The sequence below is a fragment of the Capra hircus genome, chromosome 10, assembly GCF_001704415.2.
Source record: "Capra hircus breed San Clemente chromosome 10, ASM170441v1, whole genome shotgun sequence".
In the NCBI taxonomy this organism is placed as follows: Eukaryota; Metazoa; Chordata; class Mammalia; order Artiodactyla; family Bovidae; genus Capra; species Capra hircus.
The window spans coordinates 48,436,115-48,461,989 of record NC_030817.1 but is presented as its reverse complement, the minus strand read 5'-3'; the positions used below and the strand labels follow the sequence as shown (position 1 = coordinate 48,461,989).

At 36.5% G+C, this 25,875-nt stretch overlaps 1 protein-coding gene across 1 annotated transcript in view; it reads left to right on the top strand.

The window, feature by feature from the left end:
- PRTG (protogenin) overlaps positions 1-25,875 on the top strand; it is a 141,386-nt gene that overhangs the window by 86,956 nt on the left and 28,555 nt on the right.

Below are 25,875 nucleotides of genomic sequence, written 5' to 3'. Positions count from 1 at the left end.
CATAAAGAGCAAATTAATGGTTACCAGTGCGGAGGGGAGAGGCACTATGAGGTGGGGGAGAGAGGGGTATAAAAATTATTGGGTGTAAGACAGGCTCTAGGATTATGGTACCACATGGGGAATATAGCCAATATTCTGTAATAATTGTAAATGGACTGTAAGATTAAAAATTGTAGTAACAAATAAATAACCAAATTAAAAAAAGAAGAAATTGCCTGAGAGTTCTGTATAGGTATATTATTTTGCATGTGTAAAAAATATGTAAATTACGTACAAAATAACGCTGTTACATATGAACCATGTAACTGTAAATATTTATTGTATGTAGTTCTAACACAGAAACACTCAAGAAAAAAGCACTTAATTTTGTTTGAGTTCATCAGAGTTCTGAAAGACCCTGTTTTATTCGCTATTCATCCTATCTTTGCACAGTGAAAGGGTTTTGTTATGTAAACATGTTTAGTAGAATGTGTAATAAAGACACTTACAACTACAATAAATGCATGAGTATAAACAGATACTCAAGGTATAGACTGCACACTTAGCTGTTTGTTGCTCATGAGTAGATTTTTACCCTTAAGCACAAAGCAGCAAGTTTATGATCATCAGCTGAATTCCTACTGGATTGTTACAGCCCCTTCTGCACATACTAGACATTTACAAGCACTCTGGCTTTCCCCGTCACAGACCACCCTTTGGTGTGCAGGCAGGAAAGAGGCACAGTGGTCCCATCCAGGAAGGCTTCATTTCCCTGGCCTCGCAGCATTAGACCAGAGTCCCTGTGAGTAAGAAGCAGTGGTGCAAATCTCTTTTCAGACCCAAGGACACAGAACCCCACCCTCCAGTTCTTGGCAGTAGTTTTCCAGATGGCATTTTGCTTGTAATCTTGTTGTTTTGGATTTTAATTGAATCTGTATTAGGTTAAGTAAGTTTCACAGTTGATCCCCGTCATGCAGCTTTATAAAGGATGAGAAGTTACGTATGTTCCAGGGTGACCTTCCTTAAGCCATTGATGCTCAGATGACATTAGCCCAACCTACTGTCAAGCACTTAGCAGCATTTATCTCTAGCCATGCTTTCTCAGGGTGCCTTCCCTTTCCAGAGGCATGTCATTTCATCTGGAAAATTTTAGTCAGTATCAAGTAAGAAACAGGCTTTGAGACAATTGTTGATGAAAAATCATACATCAAGCTTAATATCTCCAATTTCTTCACTGATAGTTTAGAAATATAAATACACTGAAGATACAAAACAGGAGATTCTTAGAGCAATCTTCTTGAACATATTAGTAGCTTATTCTAAACAGATGAGTAATTTATTGGAAAAAAAAAGTAATGCTCTGCTTGTGAAAAGTTTAGGGAAACATTTTATTAAAACTTTGCCAATTAAAAACAGTTCTTTAAAATTAAATTTTTTTCTGCAGATAGCATACATTTATATATATATAGAAGATCCATTGATTTTTATTAAAATCTTTTATAATCTCTACATAATAGCTTTTATTCTATAAACCTTTATTTCTTCCTGTGTTTTAAAAATAAATTGCATATGTTTACTGCCTGAGTGTTTTTATGGTATGATCCTTTGAATATGCCATTTGGGGTAACTCAGTTTAAAATCATTTTATAGTGTATAAAAATAGGAAATGATTCTATTATGGTCTATATACCCCATCTATTAAAATAGCCCCATGTTTCCCGACTGGAGTTAGACTGAGTGGCTAGAGTAATTGCAGTGCAGGGTGGCGGAGGACTGTGTCATGGCTTTAGGGCTTACTTGTTAGAGGCGTGTTCCATACCCCTGGAGTTTCAGGGACAGAGCTGGAATGGTTGACTGGCAGGGATGCAGTTGTACAGACTGACACATCGTACAGCTGTTAACTAAATCACCTTTAAGATGCCTTCTAATTTTTAGAGTCCTGGGATCCCATTTTCCTTTTCTTAAAAGTCACCGTGGGGCCTAGCCCAGCTTATAGCAAGCGAATGGGTTTACCCCACTAAGCAACCAACTGTTAACAGCTCTCACTTCTTTCCTTCTTACTTTTGGCTGTTGGGGGTGGGCAGTATCTTCTGTTAACTGGACAGCTGACCATCTGTGATCATTTTTAGCGAGAGCATCTGGCAGTAGCTGCCTGTTTAACAGAGAGTGATATGTCTAAAGGGCAGTAGGTTAAGGGAACACTATCTGTGTCTTACATGGCAAATAACTTGCTTTTACTGAGCTTCTGCACATTAAAGATACTCTAACTGAAACTAGATTTACTAAGTGGGCTTGGAAATGAAATTTAAATGCTTTTGTTTGCTGATTCAATGTCAGTTTGAATAGCAAACTGAGGTCTCAAAATTTCATTTTCATACTAATCCCCTTTCTGATGCCCTTTTTGTTCAATTTCTGATAATTAAGTTTTCATTAAAGTATGTTACTGGGACATATTCTCCTTAGTAATATATATAGTTCTTTGTTTCTGAAAAAAAAAGAAATAGGTGAAGGAGTTCATGTATTTCAGTTCCTGTAACAGTCATTTAAAATTCTTTTTTATGGAAGGCATTATAGCAATAGATTAAAGAAATGTAATGAATGTGACCACTGCTTAAAACAAGAAGGATTAAACCAAGATTCAGTTGACTTACTTGTCTGATTTTTTCCCAAATTTTCTCCCAAATCTGATTAACTAAATTTAATTGTACTGAATACTGAAAATTATTTGAGAACATTTTACTCTAAACCCTCAAAGCTCCATTCCCTGAAATGTAGAATGTTTTGTTTTTTAAAGTGACTAAAAAGATTCTTGTGTATTTGTTAGTGTAATATAAATATTGTCAGAGCAGTGGAAGTATTTTAATGTTGCTAGTTTGTTCTGGTTTAATGGTTTTAAGATACACAGTTTGATTTTATTGGAAGTGGTTTACTTTGTGGGAGTTGGATAAAAAGCACTGGGCTTGTGATTTAAGGTTTATGTGATTTGTTCTAAATTGTGGTTTGTGGTTTTTTCAAGATATTGTATCTTTGTAGTGATTATTTTCACTTAGGTTTTTTACCCCCTTGGCACTTTCAGTATTTAGTTCAGTTTTAAATAGGATTTTAAAGTGTTTGTTTCATTCATCATACAGTAAACTGAAGCAAAGTTAATAGCACAGTTGTGCTCCCTGATAATAGGCTGATTGGAATAATTTGTTCCTCTTTTATTGTCTGTTTATTTCAGAAATTGGCTTCAAATTCTGAAGTTAGAGTTTCTAATCACAAGAGGACTGTTTTCATAAGCTGATTGTCAGAAACTGTCCTTAATTGTTTTGTCTGTGTAGAAGAAAGTGAAAAGGGGAGGATTACTAATATAGTGCTATTTTAGTTTAGCATTTAGGACACTGATACTAGATCATCTTTAGCTTCTATTTTGTCAAAGAATTTGTGCTATTAAATATTTCACAGCAAGCATGATTAGTGAGTAGGCTATTTAGCACCAATTGTAAAGATCTAAAATATTTAAAATCACACCTTCAAAACTTAGAGATCTCTTTTTGAGAAATCTAAAGTTAGAACTTTTTTTTTTTTTTCCTACTTGCTGTTGGAATTTTTTTTGCCATACATCAACATGAATCCGCCATGGGTGTACACGTGTTCCCAATCCTGAACCCCCCTCCCACGTCTCTCCTCATACCATCCCTCTGGGTCATCCCAGTGCACCAGCCCCAAGCATCCTGTATCCTGCATCGAACCTAGACTGGCGATTTGTTTCTTATATGATATTATACATGTTTCAATGGGGAATCACTTCATGGGAAATAGATGGGGAAACAGTGGAAACAGTGTCAGACTTTATTTTTTTGGGCTCCAAAATCACTGCAGATGGTGATCACAGCCATGAAATTAAAAGATGCTTACTGGAAGGAAAGTTATGACCAACCTAGATAGCATATTGAAAAGCAGAGACATTACTTTGCTAACAAAGGTCTGTCTAGTCAAGGCTATGGTTTTTCCAGTGGTCATGTATGGATGTGAGAGTTGGACTGTGAAGAAAGCTGAGTGCCGAAGAATTGATGCTTTTGAACTGTGGTGTTGGAGAAGACTCTTGAGAGTCCCTTGGACTGCAAGGAGATCCAACCAGTCCTGGGTGTTCTTTGGAAGGACTGATGCTAAAGCTAAAACTCCCAATACTTTGGCCACTACATGCGAAGAGTTGACTCATTGGAAAAGACTCTGATGTTGGGAGGGATTGGGGGCAGGAGGAGAAGGGGACGACAGAAGATGAGACGGCTGGATGGCATCACCGACTCGATGGACGTGAATTTGAGTGAACTCTGGGAGTTGGTGATGGACAGCGAGGCTTGGCATGCTGCAATTCATGGGGTCACAAAGAGTCGGACACAACTGAGCGACTGAACTGAACTGAAAGTTAGAACTCCCAACTCTAGGAGTAGGCTTCTGAAGAAACAGTCCTTGGTTAATGATATAGTTTTTTTAATTGGAGGAAATTTGCTGTACAGTGTTGTGATGGTTTCTACCATACAGCAACGTAAATGTAATTTTAAAGTCCATTAGCTAGTTTATGTAGAAGCATGATAAAATTAAGTGAGATTTCTGGGTGTTATCTTTCCCTATAGTATTGATAGAACTGAGTTTGGTTGTGTGGCTGCATATCTCATGAAAGAAAACAGAGAACTAGCACTAGTGAGCCAAATTGATGTAACCAGAGGAAGTTGTAATCTTCCTTTGGTCAAGGCAGAACAAGATTTTGTGGCATGATGATCAGAGACAGTTCATTGTGAACCTTACTATAACAGAGATTTTGTTTTCAGGAGAATTAGAATCATTCAGTTTATGAAATATGGAAGTCACATTTTTAAAGCAAGCCTAAGTCTTTTCAGAGACTGTATTCCCTCACCCCTCTCAGCCAAGGAAGGCTTAGATAACACTCAGAAAATCTTTGAAAGTATACTGCAGGTGAAAATCTGTATGATGTTGTTGGTCTGCATGCTTCTGACTGCATCACTTAAGATGGAGTAAAAAAGACATGGCATTGTATAACAAAATCTTCCTAATGGTGAATAATTTCAGTTGTATAATTCTGTACTGACTTTTAGTGTATAAATTCATTTCAGGTAACATGGTGCTTTGATGCTGACTACCAGCCCAAATACCATTCCTGATGTCAGGAGTCTTTAACTGCTGAAGTAATGTACCAACAACATAAATATCATTAACTGTTCTGTCCAGATTAGCTTTGACTTCGTAATGCAGCACTCTTTCCTATGAGATCATTTTGCTTTTATTTGTTAACAGACCATTATAGGGTTGGTGTAAACATTCCATTAACATATTGCTATCATTTACCACAGGCAAGATCTTTGAGAACATAGCCTCACATTTTTTGTCTCTCTTCATTTCCTCCTTTGCTTTACCACAGATAGTTTTCACTCTTAGTAGAAAAAGTTGCTCTGAACAGTATCTGGTTACATTCTTTTATTCTTTCTTTTCAAATAATTACAAAATAAGTTCACTTAACTGAAGTCAGTAGACTTCTTAAAGGAATGATCTTTGGAAACCACCTACTATGTAGGCCATAAAATTGATTATGAGTACAAATTAAAGAGAACATTTAAAAATTATTGCATTTAGCTTCCTTCATTGTTAAGTATCTCTTAAGTTGTCATTTTTAAATTTTGTGTTTAATCTGTTATCAAGACAAAGCATGTTGACAGTTAGAGACTTTAGGGAATAGTGAAATATTCTTTCCTAATTTACTGAGAGTGAAAATCTTAAAAATTTCTTTCTCTGTACTGTCCAACAATGCCACGTATGATTGATATTCAGATCACATTTTAGAACCTTAATACTTAAATTTAAAAAAAAATACTTAAAAAAAACCTGTTACTCAAAAGAAATGGAGCTTCCATGTCTAAAACATCCCATTACTAAAAGAATACTGTTTCAATAAGACAATAAAAAAGATTTTTGTTTGACAATTTGCAACTACCTCTAATTAAAGACAGAATGTTTGTAGGTTAATGAAACTGTAAAAACTAAACAAAAGTTACAGTTAATCATCTGTTTATCTTTTCTTAAATTCTTTTTCTTGGATGAAATTTAATCTTCCATTTTAAAATATTTTTGATACTCTCTGGACAAAATTAGAGACCTATATTCTCTGTTTGGAAAAAATCTTGCCCAGCTATTAAGTCTTAACTCTTCTGGGAGTATTTTTGTGACCCCAAATGGAATCAGGCTTTCCAGTGGTACATCATGTACAATACACTGTTACAGAAGCACGTGCCACTGACAGGGGAAAAGCGTCAGCTGACTAACTTTCATGTCTACTGCCTCAAGTTAACTTACAGTTTCCACAGTTTATTAACAGATCCTGGTTGTTTGCCTCAATAGAGATAATAATGATAGTTATTTTAGAATGTTAGGAAGATTAAATAACATAATACACATAAGAGTTAACATTGCATTGTAAATTGCATTGTAAGTCCTCAACAAATGTTAGCTGTCGTAACTGTTTTTAAAATGGTTCTTCTCTGTATGTCTTCTTTGGAGAAATGTCTGTTTAGTTTTTGGCCCACTCTTTGATTGGGTCATTTTTTTCCTGGAATTGAGCTGCAGGAGTTGCTTGTATATTTTTGAGATTAGTTGTTTGTCAGTTGCTTCATTTGCTGTCATGTTCTCCCATTCTGAAGGCTGTCTTTTCACCTTGCTTATAGTTTCTTTTGTTGTGCGGAAGCTTTTAATTTTAATTAGGTCCCATTTGTTTATTTTTGCTTTTATTTCCAATATTCTGGGAGGTGGGTCATAGAGAATCCTGCTGTGATTTATGTTGGAGAGTGTTTGCCTATGTTCTCCTCTAAGAGTTTTATAGTTTCTGGTCTTACGTTTAGATCTTTAATCCATTTTGAGTTTATTTTTGCGTATGGTGTTAGAAAGTGTTCCAGTATCATTCTTTTACAAGTGGTTGACCAGTTTTCCTAGTACCACTTGTTAAAGAGATTGTCTTTTCTTCATTGTATATTCTTGCCTCCTTTGTCAAAGATAAGGTGTCCATAGGTGCGTGGGTTTATCTCTGGGCTTTCTATTTTGTTCCATTGACCTGTATTTCTCCAAAGAAGACATACAGATGGCTAACAAACACATGAAAAGATGCTCAACATCACTCATCATCAGAGAAATGCAAATCAAAACCACTGGCATCTTATGCCAGTCAGAATGGCTGTGATCCAAAAGTCTGCAAGCAATAAATGCTGGAGAGGGTGTAGAGAAAAGGGAACCCTCTTACAGTGTTGGTGGGAATGCAAACTAGTACAGCCACTATGGAGAGCAGTGTGGAGATTCCTTAAAAAACTGGAAATAGAACTGCCTTATGACCCAGCACTCCCACTGCTGGGCATATACACTGAGGAAACCAGAATTGAAAGAGACACGTGTACTCCAGTGTTCATCACAGCACTGTTTATAATAGCCAGGACATGGAAGCAACCTAGATGTCCATCAGCAGATGAATGGATAAGAAAGCTGTGGTACATATACACAATGGAGTATTACTCAGCCATTAAAAAGAATACAATTGAATCAGTTCTAATGAGGTGGATAAAACTGGAGCCTATTATACAGAGTGAAGTAAGCCAGAAAGAAAAACACCAATACAGTATGCTAATGCATATATATGGAATTTAGAAAGATGGTAATGATAACCCTGTATGCAGAACAGTGAAAGAGACACAGATGTATAGAACAGTCTTTTAGACTCTGGAAGAGGGAGAGGGTGGGATGATTTGGGAGAATGGCATTGAAACGTGTAATATCACATAAGAAACGAATCTCTAGTCTAGGTTTGATGCAGGATACAGGATGCTTGGGGCTGGTGCACTGGGATGACCCAGAGGGATGTTATGGGGAGGGAGGTGGGAGGGGGGTTCAGGATGGGGAACATGTGTATACCCATGGAGGATTCATGTTGATGTGTGGCAAAACCAATACAATATTGTAAAGTAATTAGCCTCCAATTAAAATAAATAAATTAAAAAAAATAATAATAAATTAAAAAAAAAAGGTTCTTCTCCCAGGATGGAGTCTGAAAATCTGGATTAAAAAAATTTTTTTCCCATGTTACTTTCCATGATCATTAGATATGGAAACCACTACTTCTTGAGCTTTAATATGTGTATGAATTTACCCGGAGCCTTGTTAAAATTTACTATGTCTGGGTGAAGCCTGAAATTTTTGTATTTCCCATTTTGAGAAGCAAAGGTCTAGACCAGGACTAGGCAGATTTTCTCTGTAATAAGCCAGATAGTGAATATTTTAGGCTTTGTGGGTGTTATGAGCTGAATGTTTTATGTTCCCCCAAATTCATATGGTGTGGGGCCCTAATCTAATAGGGCTGGTGCCCTTACAAGAAGAGGAAGAAATACCAGAGCACTCATTCCACCATGTGACAGTGAGAAAGTAGTAGTCTACAAGCCAGGAAGAGAGTTCTTATCAGAAATAGACTCCTGGCACACCTTGATCTTGGACTTCCCAGTGTCCAGAACCTTGAGAATGTAATTTCTGTTGTTATCCAGTCCATGGCATTTTGTCATGGCAGCCTATGCCGATGAATACAGTGGGCCATATGGTCTCTTCCACAAATGCCTGACTCTGGCACTACAGCACAAAGCAGCATAGAAAATTCATAAATGTATGGGTGTTGGTTATGGTCCAATAAAGGTCTATTTATGGAAACTGAAATTTAAAAATCTATTTATTTGGCTATAGTGGGTCTTAGCTGTGGCACCTGGGATCTTTGGTCTTCGCTGCAGCATACAGACTTTTCAGTTGCTGCATTTGAACTCTTAGTTGTGGCATGCGAACTCTTAGTTGGGACACGTGGAATCTAATTCCCCAACTAAGGATCAAACCCGGGCCCCCTGCATTGGGAGCATGGCATCTTAGCCACTGGACCACCAAGGAAGTCCCTGGAGACTGAAATTTGAGTTTCATGTAATTTTTGATGTATCATAAAATATTGTTTAAAATTTTTTTCTGACCACTCAAAAATGTGAAAACCATTTTTTAGCTGGCAGGTTATCCAGAGGCAGTAGGCCATATTGCTATGGTTTGGCAATTCCAGGTGTAGACTTGATAGTCTTTGCTCTTCAAAATGTGGTCCCAGGATCAGCAGCATAATCTGAAATTTTATTTAAATGTTGAATTTCAAGTTCCCCCATCCCTTCCCCAGATCTACTGAATCAGAGTCTCCATTTTAACACAATTACTAGGCGACTAGTATGTACATGAAAGTGGAAACACTGGTCTAGATGACCTAGTACAGTAGGATTTTTCCTAAATAGCCATGTTAATTTTTTATAACTTAATAACACTTAGTTCTAGTTTGTTATTCTTGTTGGAAATCTTTCATAAATTTATTTTTGTGCCTTCTAGATGCCTATAATTGTCAGGCCAATGATAGTTTTTAATTTTGTTACTGCTGAACCTCTGTTTAGTCCATGTTTATTGTGCTTTTTATTGTTTATCTTGTTTCCAGTCACATTTCCCCATACTTCTCAGCTTGTTGATGTTGTTCAGTTGCTGAGTTATGTCCGACTGTTTGTGGGTCGCAACAGCAGCTCTCCAGCTGCAGCTTATGAACTGCAGCTCTCCAGGCTTCCCTGTCCTTCACTATCTCCTGGAGTTTGCTCAAACTCATGTCCATTGAGTCAATAATGTCATCTAACCATCTCATCTGCCGTTGCCCCTTCTTCTCCTTCCCTCGGTTTTTCCCAGCATCAGGGTCTTTTCCAGTGAGTCAGCTCTTTGCATCAAGTGGCCAAAGTATTGGAGCTTTAGCTTCAGCATCAGTCCTCCCAATGAATATTCAGGGTTGATTTCCTTTATATAATAAGGAAAATGTGACCTTCATGGTTATCATCATTCAGTCAGTACATTTCTTCCCAAACATCCAAGGAGTAGAAGAGTCACAGGCTCTCAGGTATAATCTTGTAGTTTAAGCCCTATATTCCTATATTTTGTTTGCCACTGAGTACTCCTTCACAGATTCATTTTCTGATTCTCAAATATTTACCAAGTTCACCATGTGGTGGTCCCTACATTAGAACACAACCATATTTAGTGTAGACAGATCATGTATTTGGGGAACTTAAGAGGAAGAATAATAATTACATAAGCAATTAAAATAAGGTGTGATGAACTCCTTGATAGTGGAGGTCAGATTGCTGCTATGGCATTTGGCAGGAACCTCTGACTTACTTGAGGGCTAAAATGGGGATGGCTTTCAATAAGAGAACATTTGTGTTGAGATCTAAAGGAAGATCTCAGCTAGGCAAAGGTGCTGGGGCAGATACAGGTTGTGGGGCTCTGATAAAGTAATATAAAATAGGTTAAAGCAATATAAAAATATACTATAGATACAGGGTCTTTAATAGACCTCTTGCAACCCCATGGACACCAGGCTTCTCCATCCATGGGATTTTCTAGGCAAGAGTACTAGAGTGGGTTGCCATTTCCTTCTCCAGGGAATCTTCCCGACCCAGGGATCAAACCCAGGTCTCCCACGTTGTAGATAGACGCTTTACCATCTGAGCCACCAAGGAAGTCCCATGCAAACAAAGGGTTCTGAAACTCCAGCTTCATAGCTTCTGGGTAAAGTTACCTCTGCAAAGAGGGGATAGCAGAACCCAGGAAGTACTCAAGGAATGCTGGAGTTTCTGTGGGATGGCCAGGAGGTGAGGGAGACTGTATTCGGGAGAAACTAAAGTGTTACTATGACCAGAGTGAAATGGGAGAGGAGAGCATCTGGTGAGCCATGGGAGGGGATTCCGGCTTTATCCTTAGGGCAATGTGAAGCCATGAAACGATTTCAAATAAGCAAGTGGCCTGATTAGATGCATGTTTAGAAATACCTTTCTGTTGCAGTGTGTAGAATATAATATAGAGAAATGAGACACAAATCAGCCCAGACCTTACTTCTTCCCTTAAAGAGGAAATTTTGTGAACTTTCTTTTCACTTTCTGGTTCAGAAATGTTATAAACATCTGTACTCCCAAGTTTGCTCTAGACCCTACTATACATGGCAATTTTCATGTACACAAACAGTAAATTAAAATTCCTTTAGAAAACAGCTTATTCTGTTGCTTTAAATCACTTAACACAAGGTTCAGTGGTAAAGAATCCGCCTGCTAATGCAGGAGACTCGGGTTTGATCTCTGGGTCAGGAAGATCCCCTGGAGAAAGAAATGACAACCTACTCCAATATTCTTGGCTGGGAAATCCCATGAACAGAGGAGCCTGGAGAGCTATAGTCCATGGGATCATAAAAGAGTCAGACACTACTTAGTGACTAAACAACAAGCAACAACTGTAACAACAAGAAGCAACAATTGTAAAAATCTAATATTCACCAGATCAGCAAATTTGGAAATTTTTACTGTGCAGACCCTTTTCAAAAATCATTTACAAAATATTAGGTAATATTGATCCCATATCTGAAAAACTATTTTAACATATAAGGGGTAAGGTATTTGAACCTTTGGCTCATGCCTGTCTTTAAGTCAGTTCTATAACTGTGTTAAAGTATCCTAATTTATCCTTCATTTTGATTGAGGAAACTCTCAGGAGGCATCTTGTCATAAATCTAATGACATATTCTGTCCCCTGAGAAAGCCTAGTTAGTCTTGATTTGGTCAGTAACTGTTACAGTGCCAAGTTAATTAAATTTTGTGTTTTTAAATGATCAGAGAAATAAAGGACATGCAACCATGGATTCCATAAACCCATAACACAAACTGTCCTTTGAATCCACAGCATGAAGCCAGGAGCATTTAGTAGTCACTCAAATGGAGAATATTTTTTAACTCACTCAGCTGCTATTATTGAGCTTTATTATGGTCCCTGAGAGTTGCAATACTGTATGTAAAGCATTCATTTTAGCACTGTGTGAGTACAGTGAGTACAGTGTTTTATGGAACTTAATAGGTCTCAGATAAAGAGGCTCCTATGCTTTCTTGGGGCTGGTCTCTTGGGCCCTACTAGGAGGCTTATAACACAGAAGCTCTTTGGCTTTGCAAATCAGTTGAACTCCATTTAGAAATTACTGATAATGAGCCGAAGTTACCATTAAATTAGTGTAAATTAATTAGCAGCAAATCAGTTGCAAAATTGAAACCATCCCCACAACATTCAGTTTTGACTTGTGTGAGTTCTTATAACTCCTCATGAAGACATTGCCTAGAAGATAGTGCCAGTTAGAAATGCAAAATTTCTGATGTTAAGGTTAATACAATAGACATTTTTCTCAGAAGTTTCTGTGTATGTTCTCTGTTATTCCCCATTACTTTTAAAATTAAAAAATTAGGATATATTAATCTAATGCACATACTCACCAGGCCCTGGATTGGACATAAGGGACCTGAATGTAAGATGGCATGTCTGCCTCCAAAGTGTTTAACTTCAGCTTGGAGGCCCTATCAGCATTCATAGGAAAATGTGCTGATAAAAGTGAGATGTGATCAGAGTATTCTGTAAGCATGAAGGATAAATGACTAATTTTACTATATGACGAAAACTTGCCCAGTTGAAAAATGGAGGAAAATCATTCCAATCATAGGAGCTCAAAGTGTACAAAAAGATTAAAAGAGGTAGCTTCATTGGTTTGTTACGGCTAAATCGTGGGTTGTATGGGTGGGAGCTGTGGAGACTAGACTAAAACCATAGAATTAACTAGGGCTGGTGTTTTAAGGACCCTGCATGCCATAAAAAGTTATTTAGTCTTTATCTTATATTGTATAGTAAAGAGTATTGTATAGTAAATAATGAAGAGCCATCAAATTTTGAAGTGAGAAAATGACATGCCTTGTTTAGACAGATAACTGGTAATGATACTTGTAAAGGATAGATTTAGAGAATCAGTGAGCATGGGCCCAGGAGAGGGCTACCAAAGACAGGAAATCAATGAAATGGTTGTTGAAATAATCTAAAATAATAAGATAAACTAAAACAGTTCATTGGAGAGAAGGCAGGTGTGAAATTTTGGGGGCTTAGAACTTGACTCATTACATGTGGGCCTGATGGGAGACCTTCACGTATAGCTGTGATGTCTAAAGGGTCTATGAAAAGATGTGCAACATCATTAGCCATTACAGAAATGCAAAGTAAAACCTTTTAACCGTAGTAGGATACCACTGCATACATACTAGAATGACTGAAAAATTTGTAAATGTCAAAACTGCCAATAACAAATGCTGACGTGAATACAGAACACCTGGAACTCTTAGGCATTACTGCAGGAATGCAAAATGGTACAACCACTCTGGAAAACAGTTCAGTGCTGTCTTATGAAGTTAAATATGCCTGTGGCATGTGACTCAGCAGTCCCATCCTACATGTTTACCTTGGAAAAATGAAAATGGATGTTCACACAAGAACCTATACCCAAAATGTATAGTTCAATTTACTGTTTCTACAAACTGGAAACAGCAGTTGTCCTTCACTGGGTGAGTAAATAAACTGTGATATAGCCATATAATTGAGTTACTCCTCAGCAGTGGAAAGCAATGAACTATATGGCTACTTGCAATAGTTTGTTGATGGATATTACTGGCATCATGCTGAGTGAAATAATCCATTCTCAAAATATGCTCTGTATTATTCCAATTATGTGACATTCTTGAGAAGTCACAACTATAGGGATGGAGAACAGATCAGTGATTGCCATAAATTAGGGGTTGGGAGCAGGATTTACTACAAAGAGATAGCACTGGCCATTTCTTGATACTACGAAATTCTGTTTTCTGATTGTGGTGGTGGTTGCATAAACCTGTGCATGTGTTGGATAGAACCATACACCACCAAAAGGTCAGTTTTCAAATTTAAAATAGAAGAATGAGAGTCTTGAGATCAGATGGCCAGGGTTTGAATTCTAGCTGTCCTCACACTTGGTGTGATCTTGGTTAAGTTACTGTACCTCCATAAACCTCAATTTGCACAGTGTCCAGGATATTGAGGATTAACTGTGCTGGAACGTGCTGAACCCTCAACACAGTGCTCTTGTACATAGTAAGTGCTTAGTAGCTGTTAGCTGCTTATAAATCTGATTAGGTGAAGAGGAAGTTGGACTGATTCTCAAGAGTTCTGAATGGATGATACTTCACTGGAGTAGAGCTTCAGGAGTAAGACCAGGTTTAGAAAAGTGGGAGATTATTTAGTTCAATTTTGATTGTATTGGGTTGGAAAGTTTGGTATTCTGGTGGAGATGTCTCTAGGAGCTCAATATATATGGTTTTGATTTCAGAAGATCTGAGATAGTGAATCACTGCTGTACATTTTGGAGTTAAGCCTACACACTGATGCTGTCCTGCTCCAAGGGACCCAACATCTTTTTGTCTGAGCTACAAAGATTTGAGCGGAAGAAACCATTTGTCAGCATAATTGTAAAATGAAAGACATTTTCAGGAAATATCTTTCCTGAAAGGTCATTTTCTGGAAAGTGGGGCACGTTCAACAAGTCTCATTGAAATTTCAGATGAGATCATATTTATATTCTTAATTTGGTATAATTCTAAACATTTATCAGTTTTTTACTTGCTGCAAAAGACAGAGGAATTCTGATTAAGAAGGAAGCAAAAGGGATCAGGCAAATCATTGCTACTATATTATGGGAGAAATATAGCTAGCAAATTCCAAAGTGTATTTTGAATTGTAGCAGATCACAGAGGATATTTTGCACTCTTCAGTGTTTGAAAGCCATATTTTGTAATTTTTTGGTAACTCAGTTGAATGCAATAGCAATACTGTTATAATTTGTATTTCTGCCTCTTAAATTCAGAGGACTGTAGAGAGTGTTAAAATCACAGTGCCCCATGAAAGAATAAATGCCTTTTATTCTTGTGCTGTATATTGTGTTGTCTCAAAATTGTATCAGTGGCACCTTATGGGATGTTACACTCAATTTTATTTCCCACTTTAGAAAAAATCATTTTGGTGAGAGAAAAGGAAGGCAGCAATAAATGCCTATATTTTCTTAAATATTCTTCTCCTTGTTTAAAAATTAAGGTTCAACTTTCCATATCAAAACCAAAAAAAATAATTGGGAAAAGAATTTTGATGGTTTTTCCTGGACTTTTATATGCTAAGTCTTGAATAGTCATTACCTTTCGAAATACTCTAAAACATGAAAAGCTCTGTGAAAAACATCTGTCTTGTTATTAAATGAGGTGTAATTTGTGAACAAAAACCTTACTCCTTTTTTTTTTTTAAAGATAAAGCAAAGTTGTTTTTTTCCCAAGAACAAACTTGGTGCATTTGCCTAAATAGTCATCACTTTTGTAGGTTTGAAGTTGTTTTACTGCTTTAGCAGCTGTGTGGTAAGTTTTCTAGCAGACAATAGTGGTGGGAAGGGGGCACTCAGTTGCATCTGGTTTCTCTTTGTAAAATGCCTGAAAAGTTGATATTTAATAGTTTACTTGAGAAAGAGGTTCATCAGTAGAAGAACTTTTTTAGTACCTAAATTAGCTTGCTGTGTTTCATATGCCTATGTTTTGTTTTCTTAAAAAAAATGGGGAGAGAAAGAAAAGAATAAAGAAAATCATCTACCCTAAAACTGCATAGCACAGATAACCCTTTGACCTTTGGCACTGGGTAAAGATTTACAGTACTTGTGGAGCCTCACTTCTCATGCCTGACTGAAAAGAATCCTAAATAAAGTAAGGCCCCTGTGGAGATGGAGAAAATAAGCAGGGTAAGGAAGTTCCATTATTTCAAGTAGCTCTGTGTTTTTTTTAACCAGTTTATGAAGTGAAATACCAATTGTGATGTGTTTCCAGTTTGAGTCTTATGTCACTTAAGTATGAGGTCTGATGTTACAGTAGTTAAAGAGTTGGGGATGCAGGAAGCAAAATGTCCTTCTCTGTTTCCTTCATTCTCAGCAAATATCCCTTCCTGCTGCCTTCCTCAAAGTAAATTTCCACCTGAAATTTCTTTAGGGCAATATCTCTTCTTTAGGGAAAGCAAAACAACAGAAAGCTTAAAAAAAAATGTGCCATTGAAATACAGATGAGAATGGGAATTGTCAGTTTCCTTCTCTGTATGTTAAATGGTCAAGTTTTATTTCAGATATCAAATATGAAAAGTGTATGAGAACAAAATTAGTTCCATGGTTTGTCTCCCAAAAAAGTATTCTTAAAATTTTAATTTGTTCAAGTATAGTTGATTTACAGTGTTGTGTTAATTTCTGCTGAATGGCGAAGTGATTCAGTTTTATATATATGTGTGTATGTATATATACACACACACATTCTTTTTTAAAATATTCTTTTTCACTATGGTTTATCACAGGGTACTGAATATAGTTCCCTGTGCTATACAGTTAGGACCTTGTTGTTTATCCATCCTGTATATAATAGTTTGTGTCTGCTAATCCCAAATTCCCAATCTGTCCCTCACCACAGAAAAAGAATTTTTAACTTCAGTCCGAATGACACAAATTTAAGATCTTTGAAGAAACTTTTACTATCTAATGATGTTCACATCTATTTAATAATTATTTAACTAACTCCTTTACATTGAATCTTTATGTATCTCTCTCCTAAAATATTCTAGTAATCTCTATAACCCTTTGTATTTATATTTCGAAGGTTGTTAAATTTATCTTCTGTTACCTTTTCTACTTCCTTTCTACGTGTGCTAATAAAACCTCATTAGAATGGTAACAAATGAAAGCCATGTTTCCTTGGTATTAGGAAGACACTCATAGTTATTGATCAGCTCTTGACTGTTTTATAGTGCAGAACATTCCCAGTGGTAATTTTATGAATGAAGGAAAAACTTCAGTAAGCCTTTCCTTCTTATTTTTAAAAATCTGTAAAGCATGGTAAAATGCTTTATGTGAATTGCAAACAGTTTTCCTTACAGAAGGGAAAACTCTTATTGTAGGAAATTAAATCAGTGCTATCCATTAATTGTCAACCTTCAAACCACTCTGGAAGTTTCTGGTCAATGTAAAGAGTCTTTAGATGTGTGAGGTCTTTAAAAATCTAAGTAAGTTAAAGGAGAGAAGGTTTTTAAAATACCACATTAGCACATGAAAGAAACTTCAGAGTGGATAGAAAAAAACATTTGCTGCATAGCAGTAATTATACTTGAGGGTTTTGTTTTGTTTTTGTTTTAAGCTTGTTCTTAAAAAAACTTAGTGCAAATGAAATGTTAAGCTTTGTACCAGTTACACACACCGTGAGTTAGAGGGGAGCTATAAGACAGGCATTGCTGTAGGAAAATATTTTTATATCTTAATGCTTTAAAAGTATTTTTGTGTTTCATAATGTACGTAATAGGACAGTTGCATATGTATATATTATAAAGAGTGTATATGTTATAAGTATGCTTGCTAGAAAAAATTATTAATGGGTAAAATGAAAAAAATGTGGAGACCACTATTCTAAAATAGAGAATTGGTTATTTCTAAGTAACTACCCAAATTATGAGGCTTTACAGCGAAAAGAGAAAATAGACATTATAATCAAATCACCATATAAATTATATTAATAATTGTAAGCTTTTGTAGGTGCTGTGGTAGAAAAGTATACAGAGTTGTAAGTTATAGGGAACACTATATAGTTTGCTAGTAAGGATCTGGTTAAATTTCCCTGAGAAATTGATAATGAATTAAGATCTGAAGGGTAACAGAAGTTAACTAGGTGAAAGACCCTGATGGGATAATGAAAGATTTAAAGGAGGCATGGCATAAACCATAGTCATAGACTAAGAATCAAAACAGGCTAAATACTGGTATATTTTCCTATTTAAACAACTTGATTTTATCATTTGATTTGGATAAGCTGCTGTGATATCATAATCCTGACAGAGTTTATTGATATTGTACTTTTCCATTTTGAGGTGTTTGAACTCTTGAAAGATTTTGCACAACATCTCAGAATGTAGGCTGCCCTGTATAAGCAGAGGCTTCTTAAGTTGGCCAAGATAGCATAACTCTATTGACACTTACCTTATTATAGAAACTAGAGTGGATGCTTCAGCTGAAGGTGAAAATGGCATCTTAGCTTTCTCAGCATGCCAGACGTTAACAATAACTTAGGAAATCTGTGCAGACAGTAGGCATCACATTTTGCCTGTTTATCACAGTTGATACATCTTTCCTGGTAGAATATGTAAATATATCTAGCTTGACATTATTGAAAATTTATGTACCTCCTAATTTCCAAGGAAGATTTGAAGTAACTCAATATAGAAACACAAAATTCAACAAAATTAAAAAGAAATAGGTGATATAAGGCCAGAGTTAGTGAGGGTTTGGGATTAAAGAACCACTTTAATAGTGGGAGTATAAATTGATACACAGCTTTTCTAGGGATAATTAGGCAACTCCAAATGCGGGTAGAATAATATATACACACTCTTTTACCCAACAACTCCATTAACAGAACCTGCCATAAAAAGGTATTCTAAACATGCACAAACATTTAACCACAGATATGCTCACTGTAGTATATGGGGGTCATTTATAACTGTGAAAATCTAGAGAAAACTGAAATAGTCAGTTTTTTGTTGTTGTGTAGTTGCTAAGTTGTGACTCTTTGCGACCCCATAGACTGTAACTCTCCTGGCTCCTCTGTCCCTGGAATTTCCCTGGCAAGAATCCTGGAGTAGGTTGCCATTTCCTCCTCCAGGGAATCTTCCCAATTCAGGGACCAAATTGGTGTCTCCTGCTTGGCAGGCAGATTCTATACCGCTGAGCCACCTGGGAAGCACTATAGAGGTTTAATAAAATAAGCTATGGTACATCCATACAGTTTGAATAAATGTAGACACTAGAAAGAATGTTTTAGGATAATGTTTAATAATATGAATAGTTATCCATAGTATATTAACTGAAAAAGATTATAAAGTACAAAATATACTGAATATGGGTGCATATGGATAGGAAATGGAAGGAAAAACATGGCACATTAGTGTTCACAGTGCTTATCTCTAGGTGCTAGTTTTAAGAATATTTTATTTTTATTTCTTCTTTTGGCTTGTCTGAGTTATATAAATTTTCTGTAATAGACATGTTTTATCATAATGAGGAAAAACAGTACTTCATCTGGATGACCAATTTGATGATTTTTAGTATGGTTTCCCTTTCTTGAATACACTCCCACTCTTTTCATAAAAATGGCCTTTTGTCTCAGAAGAAAAATCATGGCAGATGGGCCTTAATTCTGACCCTACAAAACAATAGAAACTATTTTGGAACACTGTTTTTAAAAGGCCCATTTTTCTATGGACATATCCACTCTGAGAAATTACAGTGATTGTTTCAATCATATTAATTCTCTTTCCCATGTTGACTGAATTGCACACTTTATGGCTGGGATTCTTAGTTTACCCTGTTCTCAAGCTGTGTGTATTACAAATTGGCATTCCATTGTGAGTCGTTGAGAGTTAAGGAAAGAATCTGTATTTGCATTACTTATACGCAGAATCTCAGATATTTCTAGAAATCTTTTAAGAACCTAAAACCGTATTGGTATTTTGCATTGTCTTGTCAGGCTAGAGTTCGGTACAAACATTCATATGGATAAATGTAGATAAATAGATAATAGAGATAAAATTGCCCACTAAGAAAATTACACTGTTCTGGAGTTAGGAAAGCTTTTGAAACTATGTGAGTGTGTGAAAGTCGCTTAGTTGTGTCCTACTCTTTGCGACCCCATGGACTCTACGGTCTGTGGAATTCTCCAGGCCAGAATACTGCTGTGGGTAGCTGTTCGCTTCTCCAGGGTATCTTCCCCAACCCAGGGACTGAACCCAGATCTCCTGCATTGCAGGCAGATTCTTTACCAGCTGAGCCACGAGGGAAGCCCTATGAAATTTGCAACTATGAAAGCCCTGTGTGAAACTATGAAATCTAACAAACTTGCAGTTACAAAAAATGTGGATTTTAAGATGTATTTCCCTTAATAAAACCAAAACCCTATGTTAAAGTCATAGTCTGACCTGTATAATAGTCTTTCCAAAAATGTTTAGTCTGAATCTGACAATGAGGAAACAATTATTATAGATAAATCCAGGTGTGAGATAGTCTGTAAAACATCTGGACAGGATTCTTCAAAGAATGTCATTGTCACGAAAGATAGAAAAAGGACAGGGAACAGTTCTAGATGAAGAATCAGTGATCCTCAGTTGGGTTTAGGAATTGCGGATGAGGGATGTAAAGGGTATTATCAGTAGGAAATTTAAAAACAAACTATATATCAGATAAAATCGTGTTTTTGTTACATCTACTGGATGTAATAATGGTATTGTGGTTATATAGGAGAGGATGTCCTTGTTCTCAGGGGAATCACGTTCAAGTATTTAGGTGTAAAGTATACTGATTACAAAAGAAAAACTGTGTGTATATGTATACTTGTACATAAGCACATACAAATAAGAGAATAATAAGGAGAATACATCAAAATGTTTAAAAAAATAATTTAAAAGGTTAAGAAAGCACTGTGTGTGTTCAGTTGCTTCGCTTGTGTCCGGCTCTTTGTGACCCTATGGACTATAGCCCGCCAGCCTCCTCTGTCCATGGGATTCTCTAAGCAAGAATACTGGAGTAGGTTGCCATGCCCTCTTCCAGGGGCTCTTCCCGACCCAGAGATTGAACCCGTGTCTCCTGCATTGCAGGCAGGTTCTTTACAAAAACGCCCTGTGCCGTGTGGTTGATCAGTTCCTTCAAATTGAGAGTGGCTATACAATGAGTATACACATGGTTAAAACAAAAGCACTTATGAAATAACTGATTATATAAAACAGTTTTCTAGTGATATGTAGGATATTTAAAAGTTATGTCAAGTGGTATACATTGTAATGTAATTTTACCTACTGAGAAATAAAGTTCAGAAAATCAGATTCTTTCTCATCCTGCAGAGTAGCCCCTACAGTTAAAGCTTATTTGAGGAACTAAAAACAAATTATTTCTTTAAACAACTAAATGTTTCTTCTATCCATGGAATATTTATAACATGATATTTATAATAACGTATCTCTTGTGTGTCTGTGGGGGGGGGTGTCCACCACATGGCTTGGGAATTGAACCCAAGCCACAGCAGTGAAAGCGCTGCATCCTACCACTGGACCGCCAAGGAATTCCCTATAATAATATAGTTCAGGTTGAATGTAAGAAACCTTAGGTCTTCTGTTGAATATTTTATTTACCAGAAAATATTTTTAGTTTAATTCCATATGCTCAAATTGTTTCTGATTCTCTATCATATGTGTTGAAAACTATTTAAAGATTTATTGAATAACTGCCAAGCACTCTCAAACATTTTCAGTGTCTTTCACTACCTGAAAGACTTAAGATTAATTTATATAAAATTTGGGTGGACCACTTATAGCCAAGTCACATGGTAATGAGCTGCACCTGCTTGTATCAAAGAACTCTCAGAATTCTCTTATCTGTTAACATCAAAATCAATTTCAAAGTGATAAATTCAGCAAAGATGAAATAAATTGCTGTAACAGTGCTTTTTGTGAGTTCTAAAGGAGGTATAAATAAATAATACAATAATGTTTTATCACTATCACTGATGAAGCTTATATTTCACCAGCTTGCATTTCATACTTGAGAAGAAATTTTAGACTGGTTTCAAGCTGTCTACCTGCTTCTCTCCCATCCTGTAAGCATGCTTTTAACTGCCGAGGGCTGAGATTTGGAGGAATGGTTATCAAGCCACAGATGTTTTTGCCATGAAACTGTGCACCTCCAACCAAGTCACCGTGGTTCAGGAGATGATAGATTGTATTTTCATGTTGCCTCACAAAAAGGTCAAAATGGCATGGTGAGCCCATGACAGTGAAAGGCAGAAATGTTAGTCCTGGAAGGAAATTTATATCATGGCTTCAGGGGAAATGTGGTTGTCATGAATAGGCGCTCTCTGTCAGTCTATAAAAATATTGTTTGTAAGGCAATGATGTATGTCAGACAGACAGTGTCTGTGTGTTGGCAGACAGAGCAGCTACTTAAACAAATGCTAAGCCAAGTATAGTAGCATAAGTCAAGTACTTTGGATGTTTTTAAGGGTAAGGATTGCTCATGATAGAAATATCAACATAAAGCAGTTTACTTCATTTTCTGTAACAACTTTAAGTAAACTTCCTTTGAAAATTTTATAGCCTCTCAAAATGCCCCCGTCCCAATTCTGACACTTTTCTGGTGTTTGAAATTCTTGTCATTGGCAATTGCTCTGTTTTATTCATTCATTTATTCATTTTAAATTATTCAGGAACATATATGTTGGCCAGCCTTATTAACACTCCTCCTATAAGGATGTTATCAATTTTGAGACTGACAGAGCAGGTAAGCCCCTGCTCTTTTGGAGCCTTTCTTTTTCTCCTCCCAGACTATAGGAATTATCAACCATGGGCATAATTCCATGAATTGATGGTTCGGTAAGAGAGGTTCAGTGGCAGTCAAAATGAGACAGTTGAGGTGATTTTCTTCCACAGAAATTCCCAAAGAGAAAGGAATGCCATACAAAAAGAAGATAAAAGATCAAAAACTGTGTTTGATGGAGTCTCCAGTATCATTTTCAGATTTGTTTTCTCAGTGTTTGAATGTAAATCAGATTCATTCATGGCAATATTGAAGTAGAAATCTTCAACCCCAAATATTTCTTATCCAGAAAGCCCCAAGTAATACATTTATCAAAAATGAAAAATAGATTTTTAAAGTCTTGAAAGTCTAATAGATATATAAAAATGAAATCACATAATTAAGAAAGAAATATCAGTATCACAATATAATTGGAAAGCCTTTTACTTCTGGATTTTGCCAAACAATCCCAGTCTTTTGGGGAAGGTTTTTAAAATAGAGGTGAACAATAGGATGTACTTACTTTGGTAGGAAACTAATTCTCACACGTCACATACAAAGAACTTTCTTCCAAATTATCCTAAACGCAGTAGGAGAGGGGATGTTTTTACTGGGAGTGAGAGGAGTTATTTGTCTTCAGGCCCTTGGAGGGGGGGAGGTACAGAACAAAAGGAACTGAGTCATTTCAGGTTTAGACAAACACTCAACCATCAGCTTCCGTAGAGAGCTATTCTGCAGAACACTTAAGGAAAGTTGGGAGAGTGGGGGATTGCCCACTCCATCTGCCATTCTATTCCATTTTACACTCAAATAAATATTCTGTATTATCACAGACAGATTTATAACATTTTTGGCATGGTGATCATACCAAAAAAAACCACCTTTCTTTAAATTTAAATTCAAATGAAATGAATTATATTTGTGATTAACAATCCGTTACAGAAATTCAATTTAACAAAAGAATGAACTTTTAATATAGGTTTAAAATTTGCATTGTTTTAGCTAAAAATCCTTAGCTTTTATCAGAACACTAGCACGTTTATTTTTTTTTTTTTAGTTTTTATTTTTTTAGGTTTTTTTTTTAGTTTCTTTTTTTTTTTTTAGCACATTTATGTAAGGCATTATTTCAGCCTTCGTGAACTAGCTTTTTCCATGCTTAACATAAATCTGATGATACAAGACAAAGAAACCCCTCTTAGAAGAGACTTGCTCTCCTAATTTGCAACGTGGCTTAGAGAGAAGAGAAACACTAGTCTTTCACCGTTTAGATAACTTGAAGGCAAATCACATCATTCAGATGTGATTTGTGTTTTTGTTACTTTGCTTAAACATGGCATTTTAGAGTTATTTCACTCTGCTTTCCGTTCCCACCCATCCCCCTTGGCATTTTTTCTGCTCCTCTGCTGTTGAACCAGACTTGGTCTGGCCCCAGATTCTGTGTCAGAGGCCATGACCCAGGTGTCACAGTGGTCCGTACTGCTGGCCTCTTCTCTGAATAATTATATGGGGGTATTGTGTTAGAAGGACAGGCTTGGGGGCAGTGCAGTCACCCTGGCTATCCAGACCAAGGAGCTCTCCAGTCGAACCACAGGGGAATAATGGGCCTGAAAAGGCTCACACAAAACCTTGTAGCACAAAAGATTAAATTAAAAATGGACATTTGGCCAGACGCTAGTTTCATCCCTGAAAATGTCACCTTTCTCACTTATTCTGAGCATTTCCTACTTATAAGGTGTTCATATATTGACCTTCTAGCAGCTGATTTTCAGATTGCTACTTTCAGATTACCTTTGCATGTATATTGTAATTTATTTGATTGTTTTTAATCTTTTGAGGATATCTTGTGACACTGTTGTTAGTATAAGCAAAGCTTTCTTTAGCAGCGGTTTAAGTAAGTATTTTAAAGTAATACATAGTGGTTTTTAAGGTAACGCTTTTTGTCCTCTTAAGACGTTTTATTAAGCTGTCTGTAAATTGAACAAGTGGCAGTGGGCTGTCCAGAGGAGACGAGATTGCTTTACCTTCCTCTGGCCCTAGGAGGATTATTTTTCCCACCACCTGAGAAGTTTCCATTGAAGGATGGGTAATAAAACTCGTTGTCTTCATGAAGTTTGAATGTTAGAAGTGTCAGAGATGGACTCACTGCTGTGGAGTATGAATTTTCTCATGGTCCTGATCTCAGGTTTTCTCTTAATTTTATCTACCTCTGATCTGTCCACATGGGCCTGGCTCTTGTCAAGGCTTCTGGAGCCTCACCAGCAAGCCCCAGCCAGAAGAAACAGAGGTTTGGTTTTCATGACCCTGATGTTATCTCTTATTATTTGTCCACAGCTAAATACTGTGTAAATAATTGTCTTCTGGTATGCATTGTCCAGGAAGCCAAACTTCTAGAAATGTCAGTATCATCGCAAAGAATCCATAAATGGTGTCCATTAGTTTTACCATCTGTCTTTATCACCAGTCAGAGAGCACTTGGTCTTTATAGCATTTGGGGGAAAGTGTTGGTGTAAGAGCTTCCTACAGAGCGAGCCTTCTAGTTTTTACCTTTGAACCTGTGTCTCTTATGTCCCCTGCATTGGCAGGCAGGTTCTTTATCACTGGCACCGTCTGGGAAGCCCCATTGGTGGAATAGTGATCAAAATCCAGAAGAACTGAAACTCTTTAAATGTTTCCTCTTCAAAGTAAACTTTATTCCTTACTGGTTAAATGTATGATTATTTGTTTTTTTATTTTCTAATTTTGTATTTGATTACTTTGAATGTATATTAATATCACCCCCATTCAGAGCCTACTTTAGAGATAACCTAAACCCGGAATCAAGCCAGAAAAAGGATTGAAGTCATAAAGCCACTCAGTAGAGAGGATGACATTCTTTAGAATGTGTTCTCTTAATTTTAAACTTGTTCTCTGAATCGCCAGTCCATGTCTGACGTAGGGTGCAGCTTGCTTGGGGCAGGTGCAAGGGGATGACCCAGAGAGATGTTGTGGGGAGGGAGGTGGGAGGGGGGTTCATGTTTGGGAATGCATGTAAGAATTAAAGATTTTAAAATTTTAAAAAAATAAATAAATAAATAAAAAACCAGCAGCAACAACAAAAAAAAAAAATAAAAAATAAAATTTATAAGAAAGGAAAAATAAATAAATAAACTTGTTCTCACATTTTGCTGTCTGATTTCTTAAACATCTGTGATTATAAAACCATGGACCCCTGATTTTATCACATATTCCATAAGCACAGTATTGAAGCTGAAGGACAATAAAAGCAAGTTTTAAAAAGCCCAACTGCTCTATGTTGTAGAAGATATGCTAAGTGAACTTACAGTAAGCCCAGCTTATTTTTAGCATACTAAAGAATCAAAGAGGTTTGAAACAGATTGGAGGGTATTTTATATAGAAAAAATGGTTAATCTTTTCCAGTTTTATTTATTTATTTTACTTTACAATATTGTATTGGTTTTGCCATACATTGACATGAATCTGCCATGCCTGTACATGTGTTCCCCATCCTGAACCACCCCCCTTCACCTCCCACC